At 36.7% G+C, this 19,761-nt stretch overlaps 2 non-coding genes across 2 annotated transcripts; both read left to right on the top strand.

The window, feature by feature from the left end:
* The first annotated feature begins 12,567 nt into the window (after positions 1-12,567).
* LOC128289779 (small nucleolar RNA R71) lies at positions 12,568-12,674 on the top strand. The gene has a single exon (XR_008279423.1). It is a non-coding gene; the product is annotated as a small nucleolar RNA R71 (small nucleolar RNA).
* A 4,500-nt stretch (positions 12,675-17,174) lies between these two features.
* LOC128289763 (small nucleolar RNA R71) lies at positions 17,175-17,281 on the top strand. Its single transcript, XR_008279408.1, has one exon. It is a non-coding gene; the product is annotated as a small nucleolar RNA R71 (small nucleolar RNA).
* Positions 17,282-19,761: the final 2,480 nt, after the last annotated feature.

Here is a 19,761-nt window from a genome sequence, read left to right as displayed (position 1 = left end):
TTACCTAACTAAAAAAATACTAAAACTGACAAATTACATTCCTAATTAGATGATCCTAGAGTTGAGCTTTTCTTCATGGATAACATTGTTTTAATCCAAGCATTACATAATTTCGTAATATGCTAGATGATAAATTGCATCAACTTCGCTTTTTTTAAGAGCAAATCAAGTTACATAGAACTTTGCTAACTATCAAAAATAAAACATAATTAATTAATTTATTCAAATCAAATCTCGACAAAAATAGGGATCAAATTAATTGAGGGGATTTCAATAAAAATGGGTTATGGGTAAATATTGAGGGTAAATCAATGAATGGCTTATTAGGTTCAAGGGGGTTCACTAAGGGTTTGTAATAGCCCAAAATTGGGTCTAGTTGGAATAGAGGTTTCGGGACCACAAAATCTGAGATAAAAATAATTATTTTATGATTATTTTGAGGTCTATGGTATGATTTCATGATTGTGTGAAAATTTCGTGAAGAAATTCTATGCATAAAGTGCTCAATTTGAAGTTAGGGACTAAATTGAATAAGTTGCAAAACTTGCATTCTAGAAGTTTCTAGTATGAAATTGCTTTGAAATATTAATTAGGAGGTCTTAAATATCAATTTGGCTAATTTCTAAGTGATGGAAAAAAATTGGACATGGATGGAATTTTTGAAAGTTTAGTAAGGAAGGGCATTTTGGTCATTTGGTAATTAAAAGAAATAAAAAGGGAAAATAAAGCCAAAATTTACTCATCTTTTTCATGGAGGCCGAAATTAGCATGGGGAAACCATGGCTAGGGTTTTCAAGCTTTCCAAGCTCAATAGTAAGTCCGTTCTAACCCCGTTTTTCAAGTTCTTTATGTTTTTGGAATCCCAGTAATTTGATTAAGCTTATTCTAGCAATAATTTAAGCTAGGTTTCATATTTGGAAAAATACCCATAGGTTAAATGTGTTTATTTTGCTGTTTTATGATAGAATATGAGGTTTTAAATTATGTTAGACAACTTGTGCTACTCGGTTTTGAGTGAAAACGAGTAAAAGGGCTTAATCGATAAAAATACCTAATAGTCATAAGTATATGTTAGAGTGAGAATTTGATGTTGCCATAGAAGGGAAAAGTGATCAGCATGTCATAAAACATAAGAATAAGGGATGAAGTTTAATTCTCGAGCCTAGGGGCAAAAGTGTAAATATGAAAAAGTTTAGGAGCAAAATTGTAATTTTTCCAAAGTTTGAGTTAAGGACTGTTTTGAATAGTACATTAATTAAATAAGTAAAATATGATGTTTTAGATCCCGAAAAATGATATTTGAACCTAGAATGAGAGAAAAATCGAAAATTGGGAAAGTTGGTAAAATGATCATTTTAGTATCGAGGTAAGTTCATATGTATAATAAGCATTAATTTATGCATGTTTCAATGTAAAATTGATATATTTATTATAATTTCCGAGGTGTTGAAAGTATGTAAGTTGGTATGATAATAATACAAAAATCTTGTAATTTATATTTGAAAGTTAAATTTAGTGAATTAATTGAATTATGTTAAATTAAATGATTATGGTGCCAAGTTTATGAATTGATTTAAAAATATGTCTATGGTACATGAAGTGCATTGAATTATCATACATAAATGTGATTTCTATGATTATGGATATTATGGGAAATTGTAAGTTCATATGATTTTTAATAAGGCAATGTATAATTTAATGTTATTGCCTTGATATTAAATGAGATGTAAGTTTATATGTAAGTAATACATCAATATTACTTGTATTATGATATTTTATAATAATATTGGAAATATGTTTGTGGATAATTACTTGATTGGTGAAATTGTTGGAAAAGATAGAGAAATCCCGGTTGAACCTTTGGAAAGATTGGATGATACAGATAGTATGTAGCTAGGTTACATGTATGGTGCTGAGTGCACATCATGTGTACAAAAGAGCTACAAGATATTATGATGTAGCTAGGTCGCATGGGTGATACTATGTGTACATCATGTAGACAAGAGAGCTACGGGATATATGTAGCTAGGTCGCATGCGTGGCTCCAGGTGAAGGACACCATGTAGACAAGAGAGCTACGAGATAAATTGGCTAGGTCACATGGGTGGTACTGAGTGTTCAACCATGTGTACAAGAGATCCGAACTCTATGATGGGTGGAGCTATGTGCTAAAACCACCAAGTATCGAGGATTGATCTGAAGTGTTCAACGGGAGATTCTCTATGTATTGCTTTGTGAGTTTTGTGATGAATAAGTGCATGAACTTGGTTATGTGAATGATGTGTTCATTAAGTGACCAGGATGTGGTAAGGTTATAAACAAGTAAGTTATACATGAGGATGATTTTATGGTGACCTTGTGATCATGGGCCTATACTTGTGATGTATGAAATGGGGTGAAAATGATTTGTGATATGTATGTTAAAATGAGGTTAATACAAAGAAAGTGTGAAAGAGTGAGTTAGCAATAAAACTGTTTTTGGACAAGATAAAGATGACGTGATTTTGAAAAATCACCAAAAATAGTAGAAATTGAATCAGAGACTAAATGAGATATTAAATTAAAGCTTAATGAGTATATTTTCATATAAAAGAAACAGATCAAGAAAAGGAGTTCTATATTTTGATATATTTATGTTTTTGTGAGACTAGTTCAGAATGATTACGTGATCCCCTGTTCTAACTTTAGAAAATCACAAAAAATTGGATAAAAATAATTAGAGGCTTTATATTTTTAAAATCCATAATGAGTCTATTTTCAATATAAATCAACAAGAACATTATCCGATTTCTTTACTTTGAGATAATTAATTTTTAGTGAAGAGAGGTCAAAACTGTCAGAATGTGAAATAGGGGAAATTTTAATGAATAAACTGTACTAATTGGCTAAACCAAAAATTATGAAAATTTTATGGTGCAAAGATATGTGAGTCTAGTTTCAGGGGAAATTTACGTATCTTAATTTGGAGCTCTGTAGCTCAAATTATAAATAAGTAAGTGACTATGACTCGTGCGGACAGTTTGATGTGAGCATTTATTAGTAAATTATGAAATCGTACTTACAAGAATGCTATATACATTAAGGATATGGAATGGAGAGGAGGAGGAAAATAAATATATGTGGAATACATGGAAACTATGGTATATGAAATATTGATATAATGAAATAAATGATATGTGTTTATAAGAAAAGCAGAAGAGAATGATATGTATCATGACATGTATATATATATATGTGACTAGTCTCAATGTAATGCTTGTAGGGTATGGAGTTGAATTAAAATGTTTTAGGTAAACATGTTATTTGCGCATCTGAATTGTGGTATTTTATAAAGATATGATCTAGTTTTAAATATGAATGCTTGATGATTAAGCTGAAGATATTTGGTAAGATGATAATCTTGGTATAAATGTATAAGTGGTACTATAATAAACAAGGTAAAATGAGTATGAGAGACAAATGCTATGTTTGTGGTTTAATTGAGAATATTTAATCATTAAATGAATACCATGTTATATGCTTTTGATTTTGTATAAGTGTGTAAGAGATTAAGGTTGACCAAAGCTTGGAAAATAGCTTAGGTATATTCCACACAGGCAGAGACACGACCATGTGTCTTAGCCGTGTATGGAACATGACTTTGGGACACGGGCGTGTGGAGCCTTAAAGCATGAAATTTCCAAGATTTTCGTAAGTTCTCGGTTTAGTCCCGAACCCTTTCTAAAATATGTTTTGGGCTTCGTAGACTCAAATAAAGGACTATGTGTAAGTGAATGAACGTTTTGAAATATGAATGAAATTTTATGGCCCGTATTTTAGTTTAATGTTTGTATGTTTGTCCGATAATGCCTCGTACCTTATCCCGGCCTCGGGTTCGGGTAAGGGGTGTTACAGGGTTAATTATGAAGGTAGACTTTTATGGAGTGAGTGGGTTAAACCTAAGTGCCTTCATCATCTCGACATATCAAATCAAATGGTGTGGTCTTGGCATGCATAATCGAAGCAAGTTCTAGAATAACAAATCAATATTGATGCACTCATAGCAACAATAAAAGTGAGCATGAAAGAAATAATATATGCTCTAAATCCTCAAGATCTCACAAAAATTATGGCTTTTTTATGTTAATCATGTAAATTTCAACTTCAAGATAATACCTAAACTTGGGGAAATAACCTAAAACTTTTTAATTCTAAAAAAAAAATCAACTTATCATGCTTGATTCTTTAATTCCTTAAAGTTTAAACAACCAATGCATAAATTCCTATGTTTTAATTCAAGACATATCAATAAAAATCATAAATTAATCAAAATTCATTCTAATAGTGATATAAGTGAGTCACGTGAGAATAAGACAAAATTCAGGGATTTTTCTGATAATGATATAAATAACCCCCACACACTTAAGATGTACATTGCCCTCAATGTATAAAGATAGATTTACTGAAAAATATAGATATAAGATCATAAGATAGGGAGAGAAATCAAACTTCCTAAATGTTAAATGGAATCCTTGAATAGGAGTCATGGAAAGTAATTGGCTAAGACAAGGGTGAGATTGAAGGAGGATACTCAGGTGGTGGTAGAGGTTGTTAGTCCACAAGTGTTGTGCCAAAAGAATATTATAATTAGTGGTAGCTATGGTCATGGTCGAGTAGGGCATGGCAGTCGTGGAGGACCTTTTCTAGTGGAGTTGCAAATTCCTAAGTAATAGTGAGCTGTAAAGCTCTTTATATCTGTGATAGAATCAATAACTCTTTAGGTAATATAAAGTAGCAAGATTACTTGTAAAGAAATGGCCGAAAATATAAATTGTTTAATATAAATTATAAAATCTAAAGATGAAGTAAAAATAGTACTAAAAAAATAAAAAGTAAAAAGATAAATAAAGATAAAAGTAAAAAAAAAAGTAAAAATAATAAATAAAAGTCTTCAAAAATCCTCTTGGCCAGATGGTTCACGAGGTGGGGGTGGCGATGATATGTGGATTTTGGGGTAATGGTCAGGGCTTAGATGGCGACAGCGGTGGTGAGAGCTGCGACTAGGGTTAGGGTATTGGGGAAGAGGATGATGAATAGTGGGGGTTTATATAGAAATTGGGGCACACGGCCGTAGGGCACATGGCCGTGGGGCACGCCCGTGTGCCCTTATTTCAGCCGGTGTGTTTTGTGTTTTTCAAATTTGGGCGCGCCTGGAATTCAGCCCACACCCGTGTTCTTTGGGCGTGTTGGTGCACACGGCCATGTCGCACAGTCGTGTCCTACTTCGTTTGCTTCTCCCACGCCCGTGTATATATGATCGCATGATTTCATGATAGGTTTTAAATATTTATAATTTATCGTTCTTGAAACTAACTATTATCGCGATGTAGGCAAGTGTACCTATCGAACAGTAGTAAAGTTTTAGCAAGACCAGATTGTCGAACCCAAAGGAACTAAAAGTACTAGTAATTACTGTCTTTTTATTATCCAGCCTAGGAATAAAGAGGTTTTGTTTTAACTAACTAATTATCTAAACTAAGAACTCATAGAGAATAGAATTAGGGAATTGCTTTTGGGAAAATCGATTGAATTAAGACAATACCTAAGGAAAAATCCACCTAGACTGCACTTGTTATTCTGGCTCCAAATCGGACGATTTATTCATTCAACTTGTTCCTTAAAGATCCTTAAATTATGTTATTATCCCTATTCAAGACTAATAACGTCTAATCCCTAGATTGAATATTTGAGACATTTCTCTAATTAACACCCTAGGGTTGCATTAACTCGATCTATGGATCCCCTTATTAGGTTTCACCCTAATCCGGAAAAATCTTGTCACCCTATGTCTAGGCGCGCAAACAACTCCGCTTAATTATGACAAATGTACTCTTAGACAGGGTTTATTCCTCCTTTGAATAAGAGCTTGTCTTGAATCAGTATCCTGGGATATCAAAACAAGAATTAAGAACACATAATTAAGAACAAGTTAAATATTTATCACACAATTCAGAAAATAATAACAAGATTCGTCTTAGGTTTCATTCCCCGTTGGTATTTAGGGGATTTAGTTCATAACTAAATAAGAAAACATCTCAGAATAATAAAGAATACAAAACATAAAGAAAACCCAAAACTCCTGAAGGGGAAATTGAAGAGAGATCTTCAGTTTGATGATGAATCCGGCTTCTGAGATGGATCAATTGGCTTCCTTGGAGTAATTTCTTACTCCTTATTCTGTGTGTCCTCTTTCTTCCTCCTCTAGGGTGTATTTATAGGATTTAGGATGCCTAAGAGACCTCAAAAGTAGCATTTTCTGAATTAGACTCAACTTGGGCTCAGTAGGGACACGCCCGTGTGCGATTACTTCAGGCTATGTTCGAGCCTGTTAGAATGGAACGGGCGTGTGTTCTACCCGTGTGAGTTGTGCTTCAATTCTGCCAAATTGACACGGCCGTGTGGGCTACCCGTATAAGGAAGTCCAGGCCGTGTTGATTTCGTACTTTGGCCCATGTTCTCCATTTTTGGCCTGTTTCTAGTTCCTTTCGCTCTCCTAAGTATAAAACATGAAATTAAAGCATTAGGAGCATCAAATTCACCAATTCTAATGGGAAATCATCCATAAAATGCGTTTAACATGGGGTAAAAATATGTATAAATTACGGTTTATCAAATACCCCCACACTTAAGCATTTGCTTGTCCTCAAGCAAAATTCTCAACTCATAATCAAAATAAATTCTTCTCAATTTATAATTTCTATCGATAATATCTCAAAATAATCTATAGGTAATCATACATTGAGAATTCAACTAAAAGAACATAAAAGTTTGAAACATTCCAAGTTGAGTATTTTAATCATGCAAACATAGGTGTCTCCCCTCATCTAAGTAATTACCATTGATTCAAAATATCACAGAGTTTCACATCCTCACTACAGATTCACTCAAATCACTCGAGGTGTTTAAGGACAATAAATGAAGCACTCAATAGTCAATAATGAAAAGTCATTACCATAGGCTTGCATGAAAATCAAATCTTCACCACTATAAATTGAGATGAAACATCAATCAAAAGGTCTTTAGAAGGTTGTAACGAGGCTTGGTTAGGGGGTGTGGTCACAAGCTAAAAGAAAGTGTTAGAATCGAGATTTAATTGAAAAATTGCCTAAGTAGAAAAAGGGTTAATCATCACTTGCGTACAACAGGGCTTTTTCTCAGAATATGGAATTACTAATGTGTATACATTTTTTTTAAGAACAAGTTAAATAACATAGACCAACTATTAAGAACAAGACATAGCTAAGCAATTTCTTCAACTTAAATATCGACAAAAATAGGGATTAATTTAGGGGATTTCAACAATAATGGGTTAAGGGTTAATATTAAGGGTAATACAAGAAATGGCTTGTTAGGCTCAAGGGGGTTTACTAGGGGTTAATCGTGGAGGTAGGCTTTTCATGGCATGAGTGGGTTAATCCTAAGTTCTAGAATAACAGTTCGATATTGACGCATTCAAAGTAATAATAAAAGTGAGCATGAAAGAATTAATAGATGCTCAAAAGGCTAAAAAATTTCACAAAAATTATGGCTTTTTAATGTTTAAAACTTGTGAATTCTAACTCAAAGTAATACTTAACTTTAGGGAAACAACCTAAGATTTTAAATTCTTAAAAATCAACTTATCATGCTTGATTCTCTAATGTCTTAAAGTTTAAACAATCAATGCATAAATCCCTATGTTTTAGTTCAAGATATATCAATCAAAATCATGAATCAATCAAAATTTATCCTAAATACGATATGAGAGCTTTCCAAGAGAACAAGGCAGTCATTTAGGGATTTTTCTAATAATGAAATAAATACCCCCCACACTTAAGATGTACATTGCCCTCAATGTACAAAGCTAGATATTAGAATATAAAAATAAGATAGGGAGAGAAGTGAAACTTCCTGTATGATGAATTCCTCGAACTGGAGTTTTGGAGAGTAATCGGTGCGAGAGTAGAGGAGGATACTCCGGCGATGGTAGAGGTTCATTAGTCTATAAGTCTTGCGCCAAAAGAATATTATATCTAGTGGTAGCTATGGTCGTGGTCGATCAAGACATGGCAGTTGTGGAGAACCTTTCCCGGTGGAGTTTTTAGTTCCTATGCGATGATGAGCTTAAGAGCTCTATATAACTGTGATGAAATCAGGAACTTTTTAGGGGATATTAGGAAGAATAATTACTCATAAAGAAATAACCGAAATTGATAATTAAAAATAAAATTCCAAAATCTAATAAAAATAAAAAGTAGTTTTAATAAAAATTCAAAACATAAAATAATAAATAAATATTTTTAAACATCTTCATTGCTGGATGGTTCGCGAGGTGGGATTGGCGATGAGATGTGGAGGTGCTTGACAAATCTGCTATAGAGTGGCATCAATGTTGTCAAATCATTGAAAACATTACTGCTCGAACTGAGTGAGGCGCTTAGAGATGTCAGCATATGAAGCCGCCACATGAACTGGATGAGAGGGTAGTGGTGGCTGAGACAGTAGGTCCTCGTGCTGTGGAGGGACATCATCAGGAATGTCCTCGTAGGCCTCCTCCTCTGTAGATTGGGCGAGACGATATTGAGGAGGGTAGGTTTCTCGGCGCTTTTTGATCATCCTCATGCTAAGCATGCTCGAGATGCCTTGTGGAGACATCTGACCAATGAGGGTTAAGGATGATTCTTGGGCTGCGGTGCTGAGGAGCCCGAAGTGTCGAGCCAACCGAGTAACATAGGGGCCAATGGAGATGACCCCCTTCCATGCCGCTCCGTCTGGTGCTGAATCGCGTGAGCGATGAAATAGGCAAGGTCAATGACGTGCCTGTGCGACATACACCATAAAAAGTAGGCGTCGTGAGTGTTGACGATGCCGGTGCTCTCTCGCCTTCTTGTAATCGTGTGAGCCAAAATGGGGCGTAAGTACCTTAGGGATGGTGGGAGAACTGATGCCTTGGAGTGGCTAGGATTGTAGGAGGCAGCGCCAGGGGCCAAAGTGTGCAAACACTTCAAGGGAGAGAAGTGTATGTGGGGAGTGAGAGCATGTAGTTTATTCTCCTCCTTGAACTCCTCCGTATATAAGCCTAGCGTCGTACTGAACTCTGGGACGCTGAGCTGCGGACTAATCCACCTAGGCGAAATTGGGCCGTGTCGGGATCATCGTAGTTCGTCATTACGGTCTGAAGATGAAACGTTGAGCATAGTTTCATCGTGAGCTCGAGGTAAGTTGGCTCGATGATCCGAAAGAACAGCTCTCAAGGGTCAGTGGTTAGGAGGGCCCGAATCGTATCAGCCAACTGAACTTGTTCTAAGGCAACCTAGTCGATGCAGTGGCCCGCAATTAATGCTCGGGCCCGAAGTATTTGGAAAAGTTCTTCTTGGGGCCCTCGGGGGAACTGCAGGAGAGGGTGACGAATTTTCGTGGTTGGGCTCGTGGATGATGACGCTCCCTTCCTCTTCTTCGAAGTAGGTACGACGATTTTCTTTCCTCGTGAAGACGACATGGTACCTGCTATCAAAACCATTAATTCATCGTGAGGGATGATCAAAGTAAAATGAAGACAAATTTCAAATAAAAATCAGAATTTTAGCCACAACTACTAATATTAACCAAACATAACCAACATAATTATTTTGATAGCATAATTTCGTGACATTATCATTGTAATGGCATGAGAATGGGCATAGTAATGGCATGTGTGTGACAAAAGAGTGAGGCTTTAACAACTCGATTTAACATGAAATGTATGATAAATAATCTAATAATGCAGATATAATGAACAAAATGGAAATAGTAAGAGAAAAATAAATATTATTTTAAAAATAAACATTAAAAGTAAGTAGAATAGAGGTGAAAAGAGTAAACAAACACTAAGGGAGAGAAATTAGACGTCAAAAATGGAGTTAGAGGCGGCGCACAGGCGTGGCAAGGAGGCCGTGTGGACTTGCAGCGGCTAGGGTTAGGGTTTTTGAATGGGGAAGAAAGTGAATAGTGCAGGGTATTTATAGATTTTGGGCCACACGGCAAGGGTACACACCTGTGTTCCCCAATTTTTGCCCGTTTGTTTTGCGTTTTTCCTATTGGAGTGCGTCTGAAATTTGCCCCACGCCCGTATACCTTGGGCGTGTGGGTGCACACGGCTTTGTCGAATGACCGTGTCTAGCTTCGTTTGCTTCTCCCACGCCTGTGTCTGCAAGGTCCATGCCCATGTTAATTTAACAGGTTCGACCATGGGTACTAGACATGGGCGTGTCACACGCCCGTGCTATTTTAGTAGGTTCAGCCATGGTTCTTCCACACGGGCGTGTCGCACGCCCATGTTGTTTTGGCAGTTCGACCACAGCCATGTCGCATGACCATGGCGTTTTATCGTAGCCCGTGTTGGGGAAATTTTTTGCCTTGTTTTCACACGGCCCTAAGCACGCCTGTGTTCTTGGCCGTGTCTTTGTGGAAAAACCTATATTCAAGATCTTTATTAGTAAGTTAGGTGTTAAATATTAAAATTTAAAGAAATTAATATTGTTAGTGCTTGAGTTACCTCCCGAGAAGTGCTTATTTATAGTCTAAGCTCGACTTACCTCTCCATTGAATGGTCGTGGTGGTTCGAGGAGTTTATACTCCTCATTCCAACTATCATTCTCATCAAAATAAGGTTTCAGACAAGTGTTGTTTACCTTAAAAGTGCCGAACTTGGGATGACTTACCTCGACTGTACCGAATGGGAAAATGCTAAGTGCCGTAAGAGGGATTTCTTCATTCGGTGTGGTAGTGACAATGTGAGGATCTGCGACATCTAATACAACTTTATCTCCAACCTTAAGTTGATGTGGAAAGGTGTTGAGCTCGTTCTGGCGTAGTTTTGGTTTATCATGTGTCTCGGTTTATGTGATCGCCATTCATCTAATTCCTCGATTTGTAGCCTTCGATCTTCATGAATAGGTCCTCTGCTACTGCTTGAGAATGACTCATGTGCTTCTTTCATACTCATTTCCTGCAAAGTAGATTGTACCATATTGTCAATGTTAGTAGAATGGGTTAAACGATCACCTTCAATTTTCGATGTGTTGCCAGAGCTGTGAGCTTGAAGGGTGATTGTTTCATCTCCCACATGGAGTGTGAGTTCACCTGTGCCAACATCAATAATTGTTTTAGCAGTTGCTAAAAAGGGCCTTCCTAGAATTAAAGGAGTGTTTCTATCCTCCTCTATATCTAGAACAATGAAGTCAATGGGAAATATAAATTTATCGATTTTAACTAGCACATCTTCAATAATACCCTTAGGGAATCTTATAGTTTTATCTACTAATTGAATGATCATCCTAGTCTGTTTTGGTTTCCTGAGACCTAATTGCTTAAACATTTTGTAGGGCATGACGTTAATACTAGCCCCTAAATCAGCTAATGCATTATTCGCATCTAAACTACCAATTAAGCAAGGAATTGTAAAACTTCCTGGATCTTTTAATTTGTTTGATAGCTTATTTTGCAGAATAGCTGAGCATACTGTGTGTAGCTCCACATGCAACGCCTCATCCAACTTCCGATTATTTGCTAAATGCTCCTTTAAAAATTTCATTCCATTTGGCATCTGCGATAGAGCTTCAACAAATGGTAAGTTAATATGTAATTTTTTTTTAAAAGTTTAAGGTATTTACCTAATTGTTCATCTGAGCAGTATTTCCTTGTCGCGTTAGGGTATGGCATACGAGGTTTATATTCGATAGTCACTGGTTTGTTTTTATTATAATCTACCTCACCTTTACCTTTGCTTATCACCATTTCTTGCCTCGGTTCTGGCTTAGGCTCAACAAATCCTTCTTTATTTTGAACATTAATCACGTTGAGTTGTTCCCTTGGGTTAGGTTCAGTATTACTTGGCAAGCTACCTTGTTGTCGTTCGGAGATTAGTTTAGAAAGCTAGCCTATCTAAGTTTTGAGCCCTTGGATTGACGCTTGTTGATTCTTAGTGCTGTCTCGGTATTCTAGAAATGAGTTTCTGACACTGATATAAACTTTGAGAGCATCTCTTCAAGGTTCGGCTTCTTTTCCTGTTGGTATGGAGGATGTTGTGGTCTTTGATTTCCTTGACCGCCCCACGAGAAATTGGGGTGGTTCCTCCAACCTGCATTGTAAGTGTTACTATATGGATTGTTTTGAAGTCGAGGATTATTACCCATGTAATTTAATTACTCGTTATCCATGTTGTGGCCATAAGATTGGTATTCTGAATGGCTTGTTCCACCTCCACTTGCTTCACATTGCATTATTAGGTGAACCTGTGAAGAACTAAGAAAACCATCAATTTTCTTATTCAAGAGATCTACCTGATTAGAGAGCATGGTGACCGAACCGACGTTATAAACACCGGCTGTTTTTGTTGGCTTCGTCCTCATGACTTGCCACTGATAGTTATTCAATGACATCTCCTCTATGAACTCATAAGCATCTTCAGGTGTTTTATTATTGATGGTTCCGCTAACAGCTGCGTCAACCATTTTCCGAGTCGAAGGATTCAGGCAATTATGGAATGTTTGAACCTGAAGCCAAAGCGGTAACCCATGGTGAGGGCACCTTCTCAAAAAATCCTTGTATCTCTCCCATGTATCGTAGAGTGTTTCTAAATCCATCTGCACAAAAGAAGAGATATCATTACGTAATTTAGCCGTTTTAGCCGGCGAAAAATATTTTAGTAAAAATTTTTCGGTCATTTGTTCCCAAGTAGTAATTGACCCTCGTGGTAACGAGTTTAACCACTGTTTAGCGTTGTTCCTCAATGAGAAAGGGAATAACTGAAGACGAATGGCATCATCAGAAACGCCATTAATTTTAAATGTATCGCATAGTTCCAAAAGTTTGCTAAGTGAACGTTGGGATCTTCATCCTGCAAACCATCAAACTGAACAAACTATTGTATCATTTAAATTGTGTTAGGTTTCAGTTCAAAAGTATTTGCAGCTACAACAGGTCTAATTATGCTTAATTCAGTTCCTGTTAAAGAAGGTTTAGTATAATCATACATAGTGCGTGGAGCAGGATTTTGATTAGCCGCAATTACAGGTGGTAGCTAATTGTCTTGGTTTTCAGCTATCTCTTCGGTTGGGGGTTGAGTATCATCTTCTTACTCGTTCTCCGTGTATCTTAGGCTTCGCCTTATTTCTCTTCGGTTTCTTCGAACTGTGCGATCGATTTCTTCGTCAAAAAGTAGTGGTCCTGACGGGTTTCTTCTAGTCATAAACTATAAAAAAAACCTGCCAGAAGAAAGAAAAAGAAAACTAATAAATTAGAATAAAATTAAAAATAAAATTAGATTGCAAGAAAAATAAATGGCTAAAGTAATAAAAATTGAGTGTTCCTAATATTTTAGTCCTCGGCAACGGCGCCAAAAACTTGATCACGTGATTTCATGATAGGTTTTAAATATTTATAATTAATCGTTCTTGAAACTAACTATTATCGCGATATAGGCAAGTGTACCTATCGAACTGTAGTATAGTTTTAGCAAGACCGGATTGTCGAACCTAAAGGAACTAAAAGTACTAGTAATGACTGTCTTTTTATTATCTAGCCTAGGAATAAAGACGTTTTGTTTTAACTAACTAATTATCTAAGCTAAGAACTCACAGAGAATAGAATTGGGGAATTGCTTTTAGGAAAAAGGATTGAATTAGGACAATACCTAAGGAAAAATCCACTTAGGTTGCACTTGTTATTTTGGCTCCGAATCAGACGATTTATTCATTTAACTTGTTTCGTAGAGATCCCTAAGTTATGTTATTATCCCTATTCAAGACTAATAACGTCTAATCCCTAGATTGAATAATTGAGACATTTCTCTAATTAACACCCTAGGGTTGCATTAACTCGATTTATGGATCCCCTTATTAGGTTTCACCCTAATCCGACAAAATCTTGTCACCCTATGTCTAGGCACGCAAACAACCCTGCTTAATTATGACAAATGTACTCTTAGATAGGTTTATTCCTCCTCTGAATAAGAGCTTGTCTTGAATTAGTATCTTGGAATATCAAAACAAGAATTAAGAACACATAATTAAGAACAAGTTAAATATTTATCATACAATTCAGAAAATAATAACAAGATTCGTCTTAGGTTTCATTCCCCTTAGGTATTTAGGGGATTTAGTTCATAACTAAATAAGAAAAATCTCAAAATAATAAAGAATACAAAACATAAAGAAAACCCAAAACTCCTGAAGGGGAAATTGAAGAGAGATCTTCAGTCTTGATGATGAATCCGACTTTTGAGATGGATCAATCGGCTTCCTTGGAGTAATTCCTTACTCCCTATTCTGTGTGTCCTCTTTCTTCCTCCTCTAGGGTGTATTTGTAGGCTTTAGGATGCCTAAGAGCCCTCAAAAGTGGCCTTTTCCGAGTTGGACTCAACTTGGGCTCGGCAGGGACATGCCCGTGTGCTATTATTTCAGACCGTGTTCGAGCCTGTTAGAATGACACGGGCGTGTGTTCTACCTGTGTGAGTCGTGCTTCGATTCTTCCAAATTGACACGGCCGTGTGGGCTACTAGTGTGAGGAAGTCCAGGCCGTGTTGATTTCGTACTTTGGCCCATTTTTTCCGTTTTTGGCCCGTTTCTCGTTCCTTTCGATGTCTTATGCTCTCCTAAGTATAAAACATGAAATTAAAGCATTAGGAGCATCGAATTCACCAATTCTAATAGGAAATCATCCATAAAATGTGTTTAACATGAGGTAAAAATATGTATAAATTACGGTTTATCAATATATACGCACGCTCGTGTTATCTTGATAGTTTCGACCACGGGTGGTAGGCACAGGCGTGTCGCACGTCCGTGTTAATTTCTCAGTTTCTACCACGGCTTATAGACACGGACGTGTTGCAGCCCATATTGATTTGGTGGGATTGCCTACGGCCATGTCGCACGGTCATGGCACTGTATCGAATCCTGTGTTTTGGGAAAAGTTTTGCTCTGTTTTCACACGGCCGTGTCACCGCCCGTGGTATGAGCACAGCCTAAGGTACGCTCGTGTGCTTGGTCGTGTGGATTTGGAAAACCTGTGTTTAAGGACTCAATTAATGAGTTAGATGTTAAAAACTAAAATTTAAAGAGATCAACACTGTTAGTGATCGGATTGCCTCCCGAGAAGCACTTATTTATAGTCTAAGCTCAACTTACCTCTTTGTTGCGTGGTCATAGTGGTGCGAGGAGTTTACACTCCTCATTCTTACTATCAATTTTATCAAAATAATGTTTTAGACGAGTACTATTTACCTTAAAAGTGCTGAATTTAGAATGGGTTACCTCGATTGTACCGTGTGGGAAAATGTTAAGTACCGTAAAAGGGATTGCTCCATTAGGTTCAAAAGTAGTAATATGAGGGTCTACCACATCTAATACTACTTTTTCTCCAACCTTAAGTTAATTTGATAAAACATTAAGTCCGTCATGGTGTGATTTGGTTTGTCGTGTGTTCTCGACTTCTGTGTCTGCCATTCATCTAGTTCATCGATTTGAAGTCTTCGTTTTTTATAGATGGGTCATTTGTTGTTACTTGAACATGGCTCATGTATGCTCTTCAAACGTGTTTCCTGTAAAGAAGGTTGCACCACATGATCAGTATTAGTAGCATGATTTATACCACCTTCAATATTCAATGTGTTACTCGAATTATGAGCTTGAAGAGTAATTGTTTCATCACCCACACGAAGTGTGAGTTCACCTATACCAACATCAATAATAGTTCTAGTAGTTGCTAAAAAAGGTCGTCATAAAATCAAAGGCACGTCACTATCCTCTTCCATGTCTAGAACAACAACATCAATTGGGAATATAAATTTATCGATTTTGACAAGAACGTCTTCAATGATACCCCTAGGAAATCTAATGGTTTTATCTGCTAACTGAATGCTCATCCTAGTTTGTTTGGGTTTCCCAAGACCTAGTTGTTTAAACATTTTATAGGGCATGACGTTAATGCTTGTCCCTAAATTAGCCAATGCATTATTTACATCTAGGCTACCAATTAAATAAAGAATCGTAAAACTCCCATGATCTTTCAATTTGTTGGGTAGCTTATTCTGTAGAATGGCTGAACAAACTGCGCTTAACTCCACATGCGACGTCTCATCCAACTTTCGTTTATTTACTAAGAGCTCCTTTAAAAATTTAACTACATTCAGCATTTGGGAAAGAGCTTCAATAAACGGTAAGTTAATATGTAATTTCTTTAATAATTTAAGGAATTTACCAAATTGTTCGTCCGTGTGGTCTTTCCTTGTTGCACTGGGGTATGGCACTCGAGGTTTATATTCTCTACTTACTTGTTTTTTCTCACTATGGTCCACCTTATCCTTACCTTTACTTACCACAATTCCTTACCTCGGTTCTGGTTCAGGTTTAACTAACCCTTCCTCATCTTGAATGGTAATCGCATTAAGCTGCTCCTTTGGGTTAGTTTCAATATTACTCGGCAAATTACTTTGTGGTCGTTCAGAAATCAGTTTAGCAAGCTGGCCTATCTGAGTTTCGAGCCCTTGGATCGACGCTTTTTGATTCTTAAGTGCTATTTCGATATTTTGAAAACGAGTTTCTGACACTGAGATGAATTTTGTTAGCATCTCTTTAAGGTTCGGCTTCTTTTCCTGCTGGTAAGGTAGTTGTTGAAAACCTGGGGGAGGTTGTGGCCTTTGATTTCCTTGGCCACCCCATGAGAAGTTGGGATGGTTCCTCCAACCTGCATTATAAGTGTTATTGTATGGGTTATTTTGAAGTCTAGAATTATTATTACCCATTTATTGAACTTGTTCCTCCTTAGTGCTAGGGTTGAAGGATTGATATTCTGTGTGTACTCCTTCTCCATTTGAATCGCACCTCATCACTGGATGTACCTGAGTAGAACCATACAAACTGTCAATCTTTTTATTTAATAGTTCTACCTGGTTAGATAGCATAGTAACCGCGTCAAGGTTGAAAACACCGGCTACTTTTATCGGCTTTGTTCTCATGACTTGCCACTGATAGTTATTTAATGACATCTCTTCAATAAATTCATAAACCTCTTCAGATGTTTTTTTGTTCAAAGTTCCACCAGCGGCTGCGTCGATAAGTTGTTGTGTTGAGGGGTTCACACTGTTGTAAAAAGTCTGAACCTGTAACCATAAAGGTAACCCATCGTGAGGGCACCTTCTCAATAGGTTCTTGTATCTCTCCCATGCATCATAAAGAGTTTCTAGATCCATCTGCACAAAAGAAGAGATATCATTCCTCAATTTAGCCGTTTTAGCCGGTAAAAAATACTTAACTAAGAATTTTTCGGTCATTTGTTCCCAAGTAGTGATTGACCCTCGTGGTAACTAGTTCAACCACTGTTTAGCCTTATTCCTCAACAAAAATGGAAACAACCAAAGGCGTATGGCATTGTCAGAAATGCCATTGATCTTAAAAGTGTCACAGAACTCCAGAAAATTTGCCAAATGAGTGTTTGGATCCTTGTCCTGCAAACCATCAAGCTGAAAAAACTGTTGAATCATTTGAATCGTGTTAGGTTTCAGTTCAAAATTATTTGCAGCAATAGCAGGTCTAACTATACTCGATTCAGCTCCTGTTAAACTAGGTATAGCGTAACAATACATAGTAAGAGGAGCAGGATCTTGATTTACTGGGTTCACAACAGCCACAAGAGGTAGCGGATTATTATTATGATTATCAGCCATCTCCTCGGTTGTGGTTTGAATATCGTCCTCTTGCCCTTCCTCTATGTATTGTAGGCTTCGCCTTATCTCTCTTCAATTTCTGCGTGTTGTGCTTTCGATCTCACTATCAAAAAGTAGAGGTCCTGACGGGTTTCTTCTAGACATAAACTGTAAAAACCTGCCAGAAGTAAAGAAAAGAAAATTTAGTGATAAAAGTTAAATTGCAATAAAATAAATGGCTAAATTAATAAAAAATAAACGTTCCTAATATCTTAATTCCCCAGCAACGGCCCCAAAAACTTGATGCATGCGTGATAAGTTTTATATTTATGATTGATCGTACTTGAAAACTAACTATTATCACGATGAAGGCAAACACACCTATCGAACAGTAGTATAGTTTATAGCAAGACTGGAATGTCGAACCCATAGGAACTAAAAGTACTAGTATTAACTTTCTTTTTATTATCTAGCCTAAAAATAAGGGGATTTACTTTATCTAAACTAATTAACTAAACTAAGAATGCACAGGAAGAAAATTGGGGAAATACTTTTGGGAAAACTGATTGATTTGGACAATACCTAAGGAAGAATCCACCTAGACTTCACTTGTTATTTGACTCTGAATTGGACGATTTATTCACTTAACTCGATCCATAGAAATCCCTAATTTATATTATTATCTCTCTCGAGACTAACAACGTCTAACCCTAGGTTGATTAATTGAAATCTCTTTCTAATTAAAACTCGTAGTGTTGTATTAACTCGATCTATGGATTCCTTTATTAGGTTTGACCCTAATCCGGCAGATTTATGTCGCCTTATGTCTAGGGGTGCAATCAACTCTGCTTAATTATGCTAGATCTACTCTTAGACAAGGACTTTTGCTCCTCTGAATAAGCACATCAATACTTGAATCAATATCCTGGAATATTAAAGCAAGAATTAAGAACACATAATTAAAAACAAATCAAGTATTTATCATATAATTCAGAAAATAGTAACAAGATCCGTCTTAGGTTTCATCCCCATTAGGTATTTTAGGGGATTTAGTTCATATATGTAAAAGAAAACATCTCAGAAGAATAATAATAACAAAAGATAAAGAATCCCCAAAACATTTCAATCGGCTTTCTTCGAGTAATTTCTTGCCCCTTACTCCGTGTGTTCTCTAGGTGCCTCCTAGGGTGTTTATATAGGCTTTGGAATGCTTCAAAATCCTCAAAAGTGGCCTTTTCCGAGTAGAACTAGACTTGGGCTTGACAGGGACATGCCCGTGTGACACGCCCGTGTGGGGTGGCTTAGGCCGTGTTAGAGTCTGCTAAATAGACACGGGCGTATGGTCTACCCGTGTGAGGAAGTCCAGGCCTTGTTGATTTCCCACGTTGACCCATTTTCTTCATTTTTGGGCCTATTTCTTGCTCTTTTTACTCTCTTATGTTCACTTAAGTATAGAACATGAAATTTAAAGGATTAGGAGAATCAAATTCCACAAATCTAATGATAATTTAGCCAAAAATGTACTAAGCATGGGATAAAAATATGTATAAATTACGACTTACCAATTGGACTAGGCTGGGAATTTTTTTGCATATCTGCATCTAATACTGATTCTGTACTAGGCTTAGGCCCACCTGATTCTGTTAATGGGCTAGGCTCAACTGTTACTGATTTTGAGAATGGGCTAGGCCCAATTGATTCTGATGAGGGTTGAGACCGATGTGAAATTGTACTGGGCTTTGGCCCACACACATTGTTCTGTTACTATAATGGGCTCCAGCCCAGACTGATTCTGAATTCTGTCTGTTTACTAACTGTTTTAGTTTAGGAGGGGATTACACACTGAGTTTTCATAAACTCACCCCGTTTATTAACTATGCAGGTAATCCCCAGCATTAGAAGGATCGGTGCTGCGAGGGACTCGGAGGTAGCCACACAACTGCTATTGTTTCCGACTTTCTTTTAAGTTATCTATTTACAAGTACTTATATTTGATCTGGGTTGTAACAAGGCCTCTTTTAATTTTTGGTTCTAAATTTGGAATTCTATAAATTATTTTA

Source organism: Gossypium arboreum, chromosome 2 (genome assembly GCF_025698485.1).
Source record: "Gossypium arboreum isolate Shixiya-1 chromosome 2, ASM2569848v2, whole genome shotgun sequence".
Lineage (NCBI taxonomy): Eukaryota > Viridiplantae > Streptophyta > Magnoliopsida > Malvales > Malvaceae > Gossypium > Gossypium arboreum.
This window is presented reverse-complemented; position numbering and strand designations above follow the sequence as displayed.